General features: G+C 46.7%; 3 non-coding genes across 3 annotated transcripts; 2 read left to right on the forward strand and 1 right to left on the reverse strand.

The window, feature by feature from the left end:
- The first annotated feature begins 618 nt into the window (after positions 1–618).
- trnal-uag (transfer RNA leucine (anticodon UAG)) lies at positions 619–700 on the forward strand. Its single transcript has one exon. It is a non-coding gene; the product is annotated as a tRNA-Leu (tRNA).
- Positions 701–6158: 5458 nt separating this feature from the next.
- Positions 6159–6230, reverse strand: trnah-gug (transfer RNA histidin (anticodon GUG)). Its single transcript has one exon. It is a non-coding gene; the product is annotated as a tRNA-His (tRNA).
- Positions 6231–11695: 5465 nt separating this feature from the next.
- trnah-gug (transfer RNA histidin (anticodon GUG)) lies at positions 11696–11767 on the forward strand. Its single transcript has one exon. It is a non-coding gene; the product is annotated as a tRNA-His (tRNA).
- The last annotated feature ends 2808 nt before the right edge of the window (positions 11768–14575 follow it).

The following is a 14575-nucleotide window of genomic DNA, read 5'->3' on the forward strand; positions in this document are numbered from 1 at the left end:
TTCAATCCCTTCACCACCGGCGCACTGTGGCTGCAGTGTGTACCATCCACAGGATGCACTGCAGCAACTCGCCAAGGCTTCATCGACAGCACCTCCCAAACCCACGACCTCTAACATCTAGAAGGACAAGGGCAGCAGGCACATGGGAATAACACCACCTGCACGTTCCCCTCCAAGTCACACACCATCCCGACTTGGAAATATATCACCGTTCCTTCATCGTCGCTGGGTCAAAATCCTGGAACTCCCTACCTAACAGCACTGTGGGAGAACCTTCACCACATGGACTGCAACAGTTCAAGAAGGCGGCTCACCACCACCTTCTCAAGGGCAATTAGGGATGGGAATAAATGGTGGCCTCGCCAGCGATGCCCACATCCCATGAACGATCAAAAAAAGGCAGTAATGGCGCGGCTGGGATACAAAACCATTCTGGCAAAGCTCAATGGATTAGCAGTCCATCACCTCAACCACTCAGCCACCTGGTCGCAAGAACAGTGCAAAGAAAGCCCTTTTATTTGATTCTTTCAAGGCAAAAATCTTGGACTCAAAGGTCAGAGTCGGAAAGCTGCTTTCCAATCACCAGTTCCGAGATTCTGGACAACACCCTTGTGAAATGGTAGCGTGGCCGAGCGGTCTAAGGCGCTGGATTTAGGCTCCAGTCGCTGCGGGGGCGTGGGTTCGAATCCCACCGCTGCCATAATTTGAGCTGTTAATTATTTTAGCCTCATCACCAAAATCTTTCTTTTCTCAGCAGTGTCATGCGTGCCATTAATGTTGTTGGGGCACAACTGCCACACCTCATGTGCTGCGTCGTGATCGTTTTGTGATTAACACTCTGCGTTGTGGTCGCAGAACATCGGTGCGAATCCGAGTCTCCACAGAGTTTCATTTACCGATTTTTTCCTTTCCCACATGTGCTGAGAGGATGCAGCAAGAAATGAATCTTCAGAACATGAAAGAAAAATGTTTTGGTGAAAACCTTTCAATTCCGTCAAATCCCAGCACTCTCACATGCCTGTACTTGATGTTCCACAGTTAAAACCCGCCTCTTCTCCCAGCTTTTTCTTCCTTCCACAGTCAATAGGCCGCCTTGACTTTCCTCCTTCCATTTCATGGACACTTTCCTGCTCCATTGCCGACTCTAACATTCACTTTCACGATCTCACTCCTTTAAGTTTGTTCTGCTCCGACCGCTGTTTCTATTGGGCACATGTCCCATTCGCACCAATGTTCAATTGTGCCTTGAAATCAGTCGACACATTTCGATCTGCGTGACCGCTCGACAGACAAACACGACGAAAGCAGGGCTGGTCTCTGGAAAGACAGCCGCCCGAATGTTCACGAAATTAACTTGGGGAATCTTGTGATCCAGGGGATGGTAACTGAAGAACTGGTTTTTGTTTTGATGTTTGTTGGCTCTTTTCTCTCAGCAGTTGATGTGCGTGAGCGACGGGCAGCGCTACAGAGCTGCGAATGGCGGTTGAAAGGTTCACATTTGGCAAGTTGGGGCGGTGCAGTAAGATCTGAAGTGTTCCGCCTTGATCTTAATAGTTCTGTTGAAACGTGCGATTGAATCGAGTAGAGGATAAATGTAAAGAGCGCCTGTGGGGAAAAAGGAGCGATTACAGGCCATGAGCGGAAGGTCTTTCAAATTCTCGTGGCGCAGGACGCTGTGTGCGGAAACGGCAGATTTTAAAGAGCGTGTGTTGGAAAGTAAAGTGTGATCTTGTGTGTGAGAAGAGCACAAGAAAGTTGTGCTTGAAGCTGCGCCCTTGAGGCAAGTTGCAGGTTGTCAGGAAAACTGCTATAGTGAAAGATCAAAAATAAACCCAGAAACTGCTGGCAACACTCAGCAGGTCAGGTAGTATCTGTGGAGAGAGACTCAAGTATTTACCGAATTCTCCTTTTAAAGTTACGATTGAATCGAGCTCCACCATCCTTTAAGGCAGTGCGTTCCAAATCATAACAATTTGCTGTGTAAAAAAACCTCTGTATTTCCCTCTAGTTCTTTTGCCAATTCTCTTAAATCTGCGTCCGTTGGTTGCCGACCCTCCCGCCAGTGGGTGAAGTTTCTCCTTATTTACTCGATCAAAACCCCTCTTAATTTTGAACACGTGGGTTACTTCTACCCTTAACCTTCATTGCTCGAAGCAGAACAATCCCAGGTTCTCGAGTCTCTCCACACAACTAAACCCCACCCCTGGTATAATTCTGGTAAATCTCCTCTCCATCCTCTCCAAAACCTTGACATCCTTAATAAGTTATAGTGCCCAGAATTGGACACAATACTTCAGATGAGGCCTGAACAATGATTTATAAACGTTTAACATAACTTCCTTGCTTTTGTGCTCTATTTCTCTATTATTAAGCCAAGGAACCGGATGCTGTTTTAACGGTTTCACCAACTTGTGCTGCCACATTCAAAGATGTTGATGAAAACTGTCGAAACTTGACACTATACAAATGCATTAACACCCAAACAAGTAGTACAAGGAGAAACCTTATTGAACCCCAACTTGTATACAAGTGGATGTGCACCTCAAACAATGGTTGAGGGTGCAAATTCGCCGAGTCAATGAATCAGTTCATGTTTATACAATTCATGAGGCAACGCCCACCTGTTACAGAATATGGGCGTACACGTACATTCTTTATTGGCTCAGGTAGTTGGTCAATCAAGTAGTGAGCCAGCCGCCGAACATCCATAGCCATCACGTAGGCCTGAGCAGATGTCAGCTATTTTCTTTCTCTCTGCATTCCTGTTCCTTGTTATCAGTAAGGCTGGAGCCAGTCTCAAGGCTTCATGGCCATTCATCAACTCTATTATTATTATATTCTGTCCTTCTCTCAAGGAAGGCCTGGCTGTGCTCGGCCTAATTATCAACATACCAAGGCTCAAACGCAATTACACAATTGTGCTTACTTTGTGTTTGTGGCTAATCCTATCATGTGAGTTAATAAAGAGTTAATATAGTCAAGTATCCCGTCATGCACTTCCACAAAATTACCAGTAACACATTGGGTGAGAACGGATAACACAGCACGGGCCAGGATGGCGGAGAGAGACAGAGACACGTGTTGTGATCTGTAACTTTTTATAAACACTTCAGTTTATTTCACTCCGTGTGCAACACCGTGCGATCTCCCCTGGTGTGTCAGCTTTCAGTGTTTATACAGAGTGTAATATATTGAATTGTCTCTTGGATCAGAAGGAGTGGTCGACGGGGGTCTGTGTGCGGAGGGTTCGGGGGTGGGGGTGAGCTCTGATTCCCGCCCTCTTCTGGATTGAAAGGAGAAAAGAATGAATGAGAGAGAAGCGATGTGGGAGAAGGGATGATGGAAGAATTTGTCCGTGAACTTAATTAAAGTGGCCAAAAATAAGATAATATTAAGATATCATCAGCAGAACATTAATACAAGCTGTAAAACAAAAGAAAAATACTGCAGATGATGGAAATCTGAAGTAAAAACAGAAAATGCTGGAAATACTCAGCAGGTCAGGCAGCATCTGTGGGGAAAGTTCTGATGAAATGTCATCGGCCTGAAAGGATGTTTCTCTCTCCACAGATGCTGCCTGACCTGCTGAGTGTTTCCCGCATTTTCTGTTTTTATTATTAATATAACCTGAGCTCTCTCGAGCGTTTGTTGGTCGATTCACTGATAAAGCTGGGAATTGAGGGGAAGCTGGTTCATGGCGAACCCCAGCTCTGAATCCCCCCGGCAGAGAGTTCAAGGAATGTTTAATATAAATGAGATTCAACGACAGTCTCAGAAAATCTCTCCTTGATGGTCGGTCTCATTCTCCCGAAGTGAGGAATGAGCGGGAGGGGCAATTCCACTCGGAGTTATATTTTATTCCAAGAGGAAGTCTCAAAGTGCGGTTCACAGTGGGGCTGAAACAGCTCAATGGGGCGAGCGTTCAACAGATTGAAAAGGGCCCTGGTTCGATCCTGGGTTTCAGCAGTTTTCTGTTATTTTGTTTCATCTTCCATGGGCCGATTCTCAAACATTTATTTACACTGACATTTTTACCCGACACTGAACGGTTGGGGATGGAATAGAGAGACATCAAGGATGTCTGTATTTAGCTTTTATTTCTCTATTTCCTTCTGCCTTTCTCTCTGGTTTTTGTCTCTCTCGGTGCCCGATGAACATTTGATTTGATGCATTTGTCCTAAACTGATGCCTTTTCCACATCTCAGGGCGGTCAGACACGCTCTGTCTGTCTGTTACTGCTTGTGACCATTAACGGGAACAGGCCGAGAGTTAAACATTTATCAGCAAACCGCCAGAGAGATAACACAGCGGGAATAAAACACATTGCCTCACATTGTTAGACACCGAGTGACACAGATTGTAATGTGTGTCAGTAAACAGACCCGGAAAACAGAGTCCGAGAAAGGAAAGAAATAGAGAGATAGAAAAGAGTCATAAAAAGAAAGAAAACCCTTTCACCACCCCAACAACAACAACAACTTGCATTTTTATCGCGCCTTTAACGGAGTAAAACGTCCCAAGGCGCTTCACAGGAGCGATTATCAAACAAAATGTGACACGGAGCCACATAAGGAGATATTGGGACAGGTGAGGTAGGTTTTAAGTGTCTTAAGGGAGGAGAGAGAGGTCGAGAGGCGGAGAGGTTTATGGAGGGAAATCCGGAGCTTTGGGCCCAGTCGGTTGAAGGCACGGCCGCCAATGGTGGAGCGATGAAAATCGTGGATGCGCAAGAGGCCTATTTTTTCATGCCCTCTCTTTGCTTTCCTAATTTCCTTTTTAATTTCACCAACGTTTAATGATTTCTCGCCATTTAAAACATATTCTGTTCTTTTATTCTTCCCACCAAAGTGAATAACCTCACATTTCCACACATTATACTCCATCTGCCACCTTCTTGCCCACTCACTTAACCTGTCTATATCCCTTTGCAGACACTTTGTGTCCTCCTCACAGTTTACTTTCCTATCTATCTTTGTATCGTCAGCAAACTTGGACACATTGCACTCGGTCCCTTCATCTAAGTCGTTAATACAGATTGAAAATAGCTGACGCCCAAAAACGGCCGGCATTGCTCTCTGTTCAGTCAAGAGGAACTTCCCTGCCTGGAAATTGGTCCCAGCCTTGTTGAGGTGCAACACGTCCATCTTGTGCAGGTGTTTAATATTAATCAATGCACAATGAGGCCCCGGTAAAGTGAGTATCTCCCCACAGATACGACCTGACCTGCTGAGTGTTGCCAGCAGTTTCAGGGTTTATTTTTGTGCTTTCACTGGAGCAGTTTTCCTGACAACCTGCAACTTGCCTCAAGGTCGCAGCTTCAAGAACAACTTTCTTGTGCTCTTCTCACACACAAGATCGCACTTTACTTTCCGACACACGCGCTTTAAAATCTGCCGTTTCCACACACAGCGTCCTGCGGCACGAGAATTTGAAAGACCTTCTGCTCATGGCCTGTAATCGCTCCTTTTTCCCCACAGGCGCTCTTTACATTTATCCTCGACTCGCTTCAATCTCACGCTTCAACAGAACTATTAAGATCAAGGCGGAACACTTCCGATCTTACTGCACCGCCCCAACTTGCCAAATGTGAACCTTTCAACCGCCATTCGCAGCTCTGTAGCGCTGCCCGTCGCTCACGCAAATCAACTGTTTAGAGAAAAGAGCCAACAAGCATCAAAACAAAAACCAGTTCTTCAGTTACCATCCCCTGGATCACAAGATCACCCAAGTGAATTTCGTGAACAATCGGGCGGCTGTCTTTCCAGAGACCAGCCCTGCTTTCGTCGTGTTTGTCTGTCGAGCGGTCACGCAGATCGAAATGTGTCGACTGGTTTCAAGGCACAAATGAACATTGGTGTGAATGGGACATGTGCCCAATAGAAACAGCGGTCGGCGCAGAACAAACTTAAAGGCGTGAGATCGTGAAAGTGAATGTTAGAGTCGGCAATGTTCATGAAATGGAAGGAGGAATGTAAAGGCGGCCTATTGACTGTGGAAGGAAGAAAAAGCTGGGAGAACAGGTGGGTTTGAACTGCGGCACATGAAGTACAGGCATGTGAGAGTGCCGGGATTTGATGGAATATTTGGTTTTATTTCATGTATTAAAGATTGAAATATTACTGCATTCGATGAGCAAGAGAGGCAGAAGACAAAAACTATGCCGTGACTCGGATTCGAACCGAGGTTGCTGCGGCCACAACGCAGAGTACTAACCACTATACGATCACGGCACCACACCACAGCTGGAACTGCTCGGCCTGTAGGATTTATAAAGCTCCTTTAAGGTAGCAAAAGATCCCAAGGGGCTTCACAGTCACGTTTTCAAACAAAATTTGACACAACCACAGAAGGAGATATGAGAAGCAAAATACTGCCGATGCTGGAAATTAGAAAAAAAAAACAGAAAATGCTGTAAATAATCTGCAAGTCAGGCAGCATCTGTGGAGAGAGAAACAGAGTTAACGTTTCAGGTCGATGATCCGTCGTCAGAACTGGAAAAGGTTGAAGATTAAACAGAAATTGTGCACTTTGATTGATACTTCACGTTATTCACATCTTCCACTCGCAACACCTCCGGCCGCCAATCGGGACTTTGCTGATTTGAGCAGAGTTCAGTGAGCAATGCAAAATTCATCCACCGTGGCTTCGGATTGGACCGAGACCCTGGACTTCTGGATGAATATAATGAAGGAACCAACACATCAAACGGTAAATGCAATAATGGCGCGGATGGGATAAAAACCATGCGTGGAGAGAGAGGTCGAGAGTGAGCATGTGGCGGTGCGTGGCGTTGAGCGTGGATCTCAGGAAGCGGCGGGAGCAGTGGTTGGAGGAACGCTGAATATCATGGAGATATCTGGAATCATGGGCGGATCCGAAACATGAAGGGTGGAATTGAAGTTGGAATCCACGTGGAATAAGTCGGAGCCGGACACAGTTGCTGAGGAAGGAGATGTGTCTGTGAAAGTGAGTTTTAGTAGAAACCTGATCAAACACTCTCTCTTCAGCAGCACCGACTCTCTCTACTTCAGAGCTGTCCTGGTCCGCAGTTCCATTTCATCCTTCGCCTCATCCGGCGCTTTAATGAAAAAAACTTTTTTCCTTCCTTTCAGGTGTCAAGGACCGCAAGTTTCAACAACTCTTAGATACCAACACCTCTTCCGATCCTTCTTCCCCTTCACTTTCCTCTGACCCCATCCCTCCCTCCAATCTCTTTGTCGTGTTTTCACCATTCCCTCTGACCTTCCCCTCTCTGACACCGAACGTCAGTCCTCAGCAAAGGCCTCAGCTTCATCCCCGTACGCCCCCACCTCAATGAGTTTCGAGCTGGACTCGATGCTGAGCTCTTCTTCCATCGCCTTCACCTCCGCGCCCATTTCTTTGGCCAGGAGTCTTGCCCCCGCACAGCGGACCCTTTCTCCCATCTTCAGAATTCCCGTTCCACCTGGACCCCTCCCTCTATCCTCTTACCCTCTCTTGAACTTTTCATTGCGAACTGCCAGCGTAACATCGACCGTCTCAATTTCTTTACTCCCCTCACTCACTCTGACCTCCCTCCCTCTGAACTTGCAGCACTCCGTTCTCTCGAGTCCGATCCTGACATTGTCATTAAACCTGCTGACAAGGGCGGCTCTGTTGTTGTTGTGAGGCGAACAGACCTCTCCCTAGTGGAGGCTGAACGCCAACTCTCCGATACCTCCGCCTACCTTCCCCTGGACCATGACCCCACCACCGAACATCAAGCCATAGTTTCCCAGACCGTTACTGACCTCATCTCCTCTGGAGATCTTCCCCCATGGCCTCCAACCTCACAGTCCCCCAACCCCGCACAGCCAACTTCAACCTCCTTCCCAAGATCTACAAACAGGACTGCCCTGGTAGATCCATCGTCTCAGCCTGTTCTCGTCCCACGGAACCAATTTCTTCCTATCTCGACTCTATTTTCTCTCCCCTCCTCCAGTCTATTCCGACCTTCATCCATGACTCTTCCGACATCCTCCGCCACTTAAACAGTTTCCAGTTGCCCAGCCCGAACTGTCTCCTTTTTTTCTGTGGACGTCCAGTCCGTCGACACCTCCATCTCCCTCCAGGGCGTCCTGCCTCTTCCTTGAACGAAGACGCAACCAGTCTCCATCCACCACCCTCCTCTGCCTGGCTGAACTTGTTCTTACATTGAACAACTTCTCCTTTGACTCCACTCACTTCCTCCAAATAAAAGGTGTTGCTATGGGAACCCTTATGGGTCCTAGCTATGCCTCCCTTTTTTGTGGGATACGTGGAACATTCTTTGTTCCAGTCCTACTCAGCTCCCCTCCCTCACCTCTTTTTCTGGTACATTGATGACTGTATCGATGCCGTTTCCTGCTCCCGCCCTGAACTGGGAAATGTCATCAAGGTTGCTTCCAATTTCCACCCTTCCCTCGCCTTCACACGGTCCATCTCCGAATCTTCCCTTCCCTTCCTCGACCTCTCTATCTCCATTTCCGCGGATAGGCTGTCAACCAATATCTATTATAAGCCCACCGACCCTCACAGCTACCTTGATTACACTTCCTCCCACTCCGCTTCCTGTAAGGACTCTATTCCCTTCTCCCAGTTTCTCTGTCTCCATCACATCTGTTCTGACGATGCCACCTTCCACACCAGTGCTTCCGATAAGTCTTCCTTTCTCCTCAACCGATGATTCCCCTCCACTGTAGTTAACAGGGCCCTTGACCGTGTCCGTCCCATTTCCTCCACTTCTGCCCTCACACCCTCCCTCCCAGAACCATGACAGGGTTCCTCTTGTCCTTCCTTTCCACCCCACCAGCCTCTACATTCAACGTACCATCTTCCCCCATTTCAACCACCTCCAGCGGAATGCCACCAACAAACACAACACCCCCTCCACTCCCCTTTCAACATTCTGAAGCGACTGCTCCCTCCTCAACACCCTGGTCCACTCTTCCATCACCCCCAACACCCGCTCTCCTCCCACCGCACCTTCCCATGCAACTGCTGCCTTTTCACCTGCTCCCTTCCCACCTCCCAGGGCCCCAAACATTCCTTCCAGGTGCAACAGTGATTTACTTGTACTTCTTTCAATTTACTATACTGTACTCGCTGCTCGCAATGCGGCCTCCTCTACATTGGGGCGACCAAACGCAGATTGGGTGATCGCTTTGCTGAACACTTCTGCTCAGTCCACAAGCTTGACCCTGACCTGCCGGTCACTTGTCATTTTAATTCCCCGTCCCACTCCCACTCTGACCTCTCTGTCCTCGGCCTCTTACACTGTTCCAATGAAGCTCAACGGAAGCTCGAGAAACAGCACCTCATCTTTCGATTAGTCTCTTTACAACCTTCTGACATCAACATTGATTTCAACAACTCGAGAACATAAACACTGCTCACATTTTTTCGGAGACCAAGTGCTGATTGTGGTTCTAATGTTGCCATTTACAGCTCCTCTAGACCCATCTTTTGTTTCTTTACTTGTCCCATTACCACCCTCCTTGCCTTGCACCATCATCCCTTTTGTTATTTAATCACTCCTGCCCTCCACCCTATCAGAGATCTTCCCTTTTGTTCTTTCCTCCCCTCCCCTTCCTCCCCCATCCCTTTTCCTGACTTTGTACTTGCTTAAAAACTGTTTAATCTTCAACTTTCTCCATTTCTGACGAAGGGTCATTGACCTGAAACGTTAACTCTGTTTCTCTCTCCACAGACGCTGCCTGACTTGCTGATTATTTACAGCATTTTCTGTTTTAATTTCAGATTTCCAGCATCTGCAGTATTTTGCTTCTAATATCTCCTTCTGTGGCTCAGTGTCAAATTTTGTTTAAAAAAGCTCCCGTGAAGCACCTTGGGACGTTTTGCTACGTTAAATGTGTGATATAAATGCCCGTTGTATTTGTAGTTGTTGTTGTTGAAACTGATTAAAGATTCTCTCTCACCCAGTGTCCATGTCAGTGTTTCTGTCAGTCTGCAGCAGAAAGTTATCGGTTGATCAATGGCGATTACAACAATTATTCATCTTTCACAGAGTTTCATTAATTTCCTGTAATTAATGTAATCAGGTTCTTGTCGCTGCAACCTCAAACTTTAGCTCGGTGAATTAATGGTTTAGTTTGGAACAAGTCGTGTTACCTGCGCAAAGCAGCCGCACAGGAGTTCCAAATCCACCCTCTCACCACCATAAGATCATAAGACCATAAGAGATAGGAGCAGGAGTCGGCCATTTGGCCCTTCGAGCCTACTCCGCCATTTAATGATATCATGGCTGATCTGATTTTTACCTCAACTTCACTTTTCCGCCTTTTCCCCATATCCTTTGACTCCCTCGCCACTCGGCAATCACATTAACTGAACTTTACTCTGGCCCAGTGTCACCGCGCTGAAATCGCGTCTTTCTCCGGCAGATGATTTTAACATCAGGGTTGCTGGTTTACGAGTGAAAAGTGATCCCGCTTCACTCTAGGGGCATTGGACAAATTTGTAGATGCCGTGTAGTCGGTGCTGGGACCACTGCTTTTCTTGATATATATTAATGACTTGGACTTGGATGCACAGGCCACAATTTCAAAATGTGCAGATGACACAAAACCTGGAAGGGAGTGGCCAGTGAGTAGGATAGTGATAGACTTCAAGAGGATATAGACAGGCTGGTGGCATGGGCGGACACGTGGCAGATGAAATTTAACACAGAAAAATGCGAAGTGATACATTTCGGGAGGAAGAACGAGGGGAGGCAAAATAAACTAGAGGGCACAACTCTAAAAGGGGTACAGGAACAGAGAGATCTGGGGTATATGTGCACAAATCGTTAAAGGTGACAAGGCAGGTTAAGAAAGCGGTTAAAAAGCATACTGGATCGTAGGCTTTATAAATAGAGGCATAGAGTAAAAAATTATGGAAGTCATGATGAAACTTTGTAAAACACTGGTTTGGCCACAACTGGAGCATTGTGTCCAGTTCTGGGCACCGCACTTTAGGAAAGATCTGATGGCCTCAGAGAGGGTGCAGAGGAGATTTACAAGAATGATTCCAGGGATGAGGGACTTTCGTTACATGGACAGACTGGAGAAGCTGGGGTTGTTCTCCTTGGAACAGAGACGGTTGCGAGGAGATTTGATGGAGGTATTCAAAATCATGAATTGTCGAGACAGAGCAGATGGAGAGAAACTGTTCCCATTGGTGGAAGGGTCAAGCATCCGAGGGCATAGATTTAAGGTGATTGGCTAAAGAACCAAAGATGAAATGAGGAAAAACTTTTTTACACAGCGAGTGATTAGGATCTGGAATGCACTGCCCGAGGGGGTGGTGGAGGCAGATTCAATCATGGCCTTCAAAAGGGAACTGGATAAGTACTTGAAAGGAAAGGAATTGCAGGACTACCGGAATGGGGCGGGGGAGTGGGACCAGCTGGATTGCTCTTGCATGGAGCCGGCGGGGACTCGATGGGCCGAATGGCCTCCTTCCGTGCTGTTGCCTTTCCATGATTCTAGGATTCTCATGGGCCAAGTAAAGGATCAGGACAGATAATACCGAGAACAATTCAAAAAGAAGCACAAGTTGATGAAACCAGCACTGGTGAAATTGCTGGGTGGATATTTAAAGGATGGGCCGTGGGAGGGGCTGGACCGCTGTTCTGACACAATTTGAGGCGCTGCTTATTGCTGTGGTTCGCGTACTGTAATGACAACTGAGGTGTGGTGCCGTGATCGTATAGTGGTTAGTACTCTGCGTTGTGGTCGCAGCAACCTCGGTTCGAATCCGAGTCACGGCATAACTTTTTATCCTCTGCCACACACACGAATAAAATGCAGCAATATATTAATCTTAAGTATACACAAGAAATATTTTTTGTTGGTGGCGAAAACCTATCCATTCCATCAAATCCCAGCACTCTCACATGCCTGTACTTGATGTTCCACAGTTCAAACCCGCCTCTTCTCCCAGCATTTTCTTCCTTCCACAGTCAGACAGACAAACACGACGAAAGCAGGGCTGGTCTCTGGAAAGACAGCCGCCCGATTGCTCACGAAATTTACTTGGGGAATCTTGTGATCCAGGGGATGGTAACTGAAGAACTGGTTTTTGTTTTGATGCTTGTTGGCTCTTTTCTCTCAGCAGTTGAGTTGCGTGAGCGACGGGCAGCGAATGGCGGTTGAAAGAAAAAAAAAGGAGCGATTGCAGGCCATGAGCGGAAGGTCTTTCAAATTCTCATGGCGCAGGACGCTGTGTGCGGAAACGGCAGATTTTAAAGCGCGTGTGTCGGAAAGTAAAGTGTGATCTTGTGTGTGAGAAGAGCCCAAGAAAGTTGTGCTTGAAGCTGCGCCCATGAGGCAAGTTGCAGGTTGTCCGGAAAACTGCTCCAGTGAAAGCTCAAAAATAAACCCAGAAACTGCTGGCAACACTCAGCAGGCCAGGTAGTATCTGTGGGGAGATACTCAAGTATTTATCCGATTCTCCTTTTAAAGTTACGATTGAATCGAGCTCTACCATCCTTTAAGGCAGTGCGTTCCAGATCATAACAATTCGCTGTGTAAAAAAAAACTCCTTATTTCCCTTCTGGTTCTTTTGCTAATTATCTTAAATCTGCGTCCGTTGGTTGCCGACCCTCCCGCCAGTGGGTGAAGTTTCTCCTTATTTACTCGATCAAAACCCCTCTTAATTTTGAACACGTGGTTTACTTCTACCCTTAACCTTCATTGCTCGAAGCAGAACAATCCCAGGTTCTCGAGTCTCTCCACACAACTAAACCCCATCCCTGGTATAATTCTGGGAAATCTCCTCTCCATCCTCTCCAAGACCTTGACCTCCTTAATAAATTATAGTGCCCAGAATTGGACACAATACTTCAGATGAGGCCTGAACAATGATTTATAAACGTTTAACATAACTTCCTTGCTTTTGTGCTCTATTTCTCTATTATTAAGCCAAGGAACCGGATGCTGTTTTGAAGGTTTCACCAACTTGTGCTGCCACATTCATAGATGTTGATGAAAATTACCAGGAACACATTGAGTCAGCTCACTCGGCACAGGCCCAGGACTGAGCCTCGGCTTTTCTTGCTCCATGGCTCAGTCGCACACCTCGTGAGATCAGCTCACTCAGTGCAGGCTGGAGATTGAACATGTGCCCATCCTGCTCTGTGTGGGACTCAGTACCACACCAGTTGAGATCAGCTCACTCCGCACAGGCCGGGATGGCGGAGAGAGACAGAGACACGTGTTGTGATCTGTAACTATTTATAAACACTTCAGTTTATTTCACTCCGTGTCCAACACCTTGCGATCTCCCCTGGTGTGTCAGCTTTCTGTGTTTATACAGAGTGTAATGTATTGAATTGTCTCTTGGATCACACGGGGTGGTAGACGGGGTTCTGTGTGCGGAGGGTTCGGGGGGTGAGCTCTGATTCCCGTCCTGGATTGAAATGAGAAAAGAATGAATGAGAGAGAGGAGCGATGTGGGAGAAGGGATGATGGAAGAATTTGTCCATGAACCTGATAAAATGGCCCAAAAACAAGATAATATTAAGATATCATCAGGAGAACATTAATACAAGCTGCAAAACAAAAGCAAAATACTGCAGATGCTGGAAATCTGAAGTAAAAACAGAAAATGCTGGAAATACTCAGCAGGTCAGGCAGCATCTGTGGAGAGAGTTCTGATGAAAGGTCATCGACCTGAAAGGATGTTTCTCTCTCCACAGATGCTGCCTGACCTGCTGAGTATTTCCAGCATTTTCTGTTTTTATTATTAATATAACCTGAGCTGTGTCGAGCGTTTGTTGGTCGATTCACTGATAAAGCTGGGAATTGAGGGGAAGCTGGTTCATGGCGAACCCCAACTCTGAATCCCCCCGGCAAAGGGTTCAAGGAATGTTTAATATAAATGAGATTCAACGACAGGATCAGAAAATCTCTCCTTGATGGTCGGTCTCATTCTCCCGAAGTGAGGAATGGGCGGGAGGGGCAATTCCACCCGGGGTTATATTTTATTCCAAGAGGCTGACACAAAGGTGCGTTTAATGTGGGGCCGAAATAGCTGAGTTGGGAGAGCGTTAGACTGAAGATCTAAAGGTCCCGGGTTTCGGCAGTGTTTGGATTATTTTGTTTCTTCTTCTTTTGGCCGATTCTCGAACATTTATTTACACTGACCTTTTTACCCGACACTGAACGGTTGGGGATGGAATAGAGAGACATCAAGGATGTCTGTATTTAGCTTTTATTTCTCTATTTCCTTCTGCCTTTCTCTCTGGTTTTTGTCTCTCTCGGTGCTCGATGAACATTTGATTTGATGCATTTGTCCTAAACTGATGCCTTTTCCACATCTCAGGGCGGTCAGACACGCTCTGTCTGTCTGTTACTGCTTGTGACCATTAACGGGAACAGGCCGCGAGTTAAACATTTATCAGCAAACCGCCAGAGAGATAACACAGCGGGAATAAAACACATTGCCTCATATTGTTAGACACCGAGTGACACAGATTGTAATGTGTGTCAGTAAACAGACCCGGAAAACAGAGTCCGAGAAAGGAAAGAAATAGAGAGATAGAAAAGAGTCATAAAAAGAAAGAAAACCCTTTCTC

This window comes from Heptranchias perlo, chromosome 35 (genome assembly GCF_035084215.1).
Source record: "Heptranchias perlo isolate sHepPer1 chromosome 35, sHepPer1.hap1, whole genome shotgun sequence".
Lineage (NCBI taxonomy): Eukaryota > Metazoa > Chordata > Chondrichthyes > Hexanchiformes > Hexanchidae > Heptranchias > Heptranchias perlo.